Raw genomic sequence first — 2,712 nt, forward strand, 5'->3', positions numbered from 1 at the left:
ATTATTAGTTTGTGCTATGGCTCTTTCGAAAAAATGCATCAACTAAAAATGAAAAAATTGGCTCCTCAGTGAAAAAAGGTTCCCGACCCCTGTGTTAGTCCATTTAAACCATCCTAAATGTGTGTAATGGAGGAACACAAAGCTTTGCGTGCTCGTGGCTGTGGATGTGCAGGCATGTTTTGAGGTCTGTGGTCATGGGCTCATGGACGAGGTTAGTTTTTTATATTTTATTTTGTTTTTTATTTCTATTTTCAATTTGTCCTTTCATTCTAGTTTTGTTTTTGTTGACTATTTTCTACTGTAGTTTCAGTATATTTCGTTTTTATTTTTATTTAGTGTTTGTTTTATTTTTTGTTAATAATAACAACATTGTCTTTGCATGTCTGTGTGGAAATGTGTGTGTGTGTGTGTGTGTGTGTGTTGTGAGAGAGAGAGAGAGAGAGAGAGAGAGAGAGAGAGGGAGAGAGAGGGCCACATTATGTGAATGTCTTTATATGTGGGTAATAGGTTTAAATTGCAGTGTGTTGCTTTGATCTGAGAGAATGAACGACTGAGATTAAGTTGTTAGGCCAGTCGCTGATAGAGGCCAGATGAACAGCTATAACAGCCCAGAGCCCCTGTGGAACATGAAGATTGCCAAAGCAATAGTGTGCCTGTGTGTGTGTGTGTGTGTGTGTGTGTGTGTGTGTGTGTGTGTGTGTGTGTGTGTGTGTGTGTGTGTGTGTGTGTGTGTGTGTGTGTGTGTGTGTCTGTGTGTGTGTGTCCATAGTAACTAATGTTTCTCTGTGTGTGTGTTACCCAAGTATCTAGTGTGCATATAGAGGAGACCGGGGCTAGTCGTCACAATTTTTATCCACACTTAGTGGGGTCAGTTGTCACAACTGAACCTATCATTAAACAGCCTTTTAAAAGTTTTTCAGCTAAATTTAACCCTCAAGTCCTGAGTGTCATTTTTGACCGATTAGTATTTTTATTTTTTGAGAATTGTTTTGTTCATCGAAATGAGATGAACCATCTAAACACACACAAAAAAATCCTGAAAAGATTTCATAAAGTTAAAGTGGTTTTCTAAAAAAAAACAAAAAACAAAAAAAAAAAAAAAAACACTTATACTGTTGATTGGCCAGTGAATGAGAAAATGAATTGATGAGACTATAACACTGCCACAGTGCAAAAAACACCCATCCCTATACCCACCCACACACTCACCGACCTACACCACACACACAAACAAACACACATATAAGAACATGTCTGAATGGGGAATGTTTACCCTTTCAGAAAAAATAAAAATAAACCATTGCATCTTTTTGTTATAAAAACAGTTCCCATGCAAAAAGTAGCTGAACTTGGACAAATAATAGTCTTTTATAAATGTCTAAATATATATCAAAATGAATAATATGTGATAATATCTAGAAATGAACTTACAGTATTGAGTTACAGAGTCCAAGCAGCAATAAGGGAAACACCGAGGCCACCTATAGGCTATACTTGTCATTGCTATGAAATGTTTTTGTCATGATTTTTTCAGCAGATGGCAGCAGATGCCTCCAGTGCAAGACATATAGCAGCCTTTTCTTAAATATTCAAGTTTGCTTTTTACTGAAGGGAAGGTAAAATATGTGATTATTTGATAAAAAAAAAGAAGAAGAAGAAGAAGAAAAAACCTTTTTAATGGTGATATTTCAGCTTATTGAGGTCTAAATCCATAAAGTCCACCAAAATGAAATAACTATGCAAGACGTTATTTAAGAGGTATGACACACAAAATGTGTAAAAAAATAAACATTTCATTTTTGCCAGCAAACAGTACAAGTGTTAGCTCAGAATATAACTTGAGTGTTAAACAGGAAAACAATTATGAAACAGAAATTGCTCAGATAGCAAAAATGTAACAGATAACACACAAAAACATCAAACAGTTGCAATTAATCAATTTACAACATTTAAAAAACACAACCTGCCCCTACATTTTAACAAGGAGTTTACAGTAAAAGCAGCATACAAATGCACTGGAAGAGAAAACACATACTTGTGTAATTGGACTTTTGACTCCTAAGGTGATAGTTACTGAGACTGTCTGACAATTAGCCCCATTTTATGCTGCAGATGGTGTCACTGTTTAAGCATAAATGAGTGAGCATGAAAGTGCATGTTTGTGTTCGACAGGATTCGTTGCACATAAACACTCACATATGTGCCAGCATTCCAAATCCATTTGATTTCAACATTATTAGGTCTAAAGAAAGCAGGAATGAAAGGCATTTTAAGAGGGCTGGTTTGGATTGAAGAGGTTTGTGTTTGATTGGTAGTGCTCTTTTACACTGACCCAGCTGAAACCACATTTCATTTGAGCATGGTAAAGCTTCCACACATATGGAAGTGTGTAGAGACACACACAGACACACACCACACATCCATGAGAAGGATTCGCCAAGTAAATAAGGCAAGTGCTTACAGAGGGATTCAGCAATTTCCAAGCCTTATCATTGTCTCACTGTATATCCTGCTACTGCAAGCTACTTTTCTGTGTTGTCTCTGCAGGATATGAAGGTAAATGAAAGGATTGTAAATAATGTAGGGAAAATGTGTAACAGTGGAGTATACTGTACGTTTCCCAGCATCTCGACTGGGTGCCTTTAAAAGCAAAGAGTCGTGCGTGTTGGACTGCTGTGATGTGTTCATAAACCCCGTGCTCATGTTTATACA

This window comes from Myxocyprinus asiaticus, chromosome 37 (genome assembly GCF_019703515.2).
Source record: "Myxocyprinus asiaticus isolate MX2 ecotype Aquarium Trade chromosome 37, UBuf_Myxa_2, whole genome shotgun sequence".
Classification (NCBI taxonomy): domain Eukaryota; kingdom Metazoa; phylum Chordata; class Actinopteri; order Cypriniformes; family Catostomidae; genus Myxocyprinus; species Myxocyprinus asiaticus.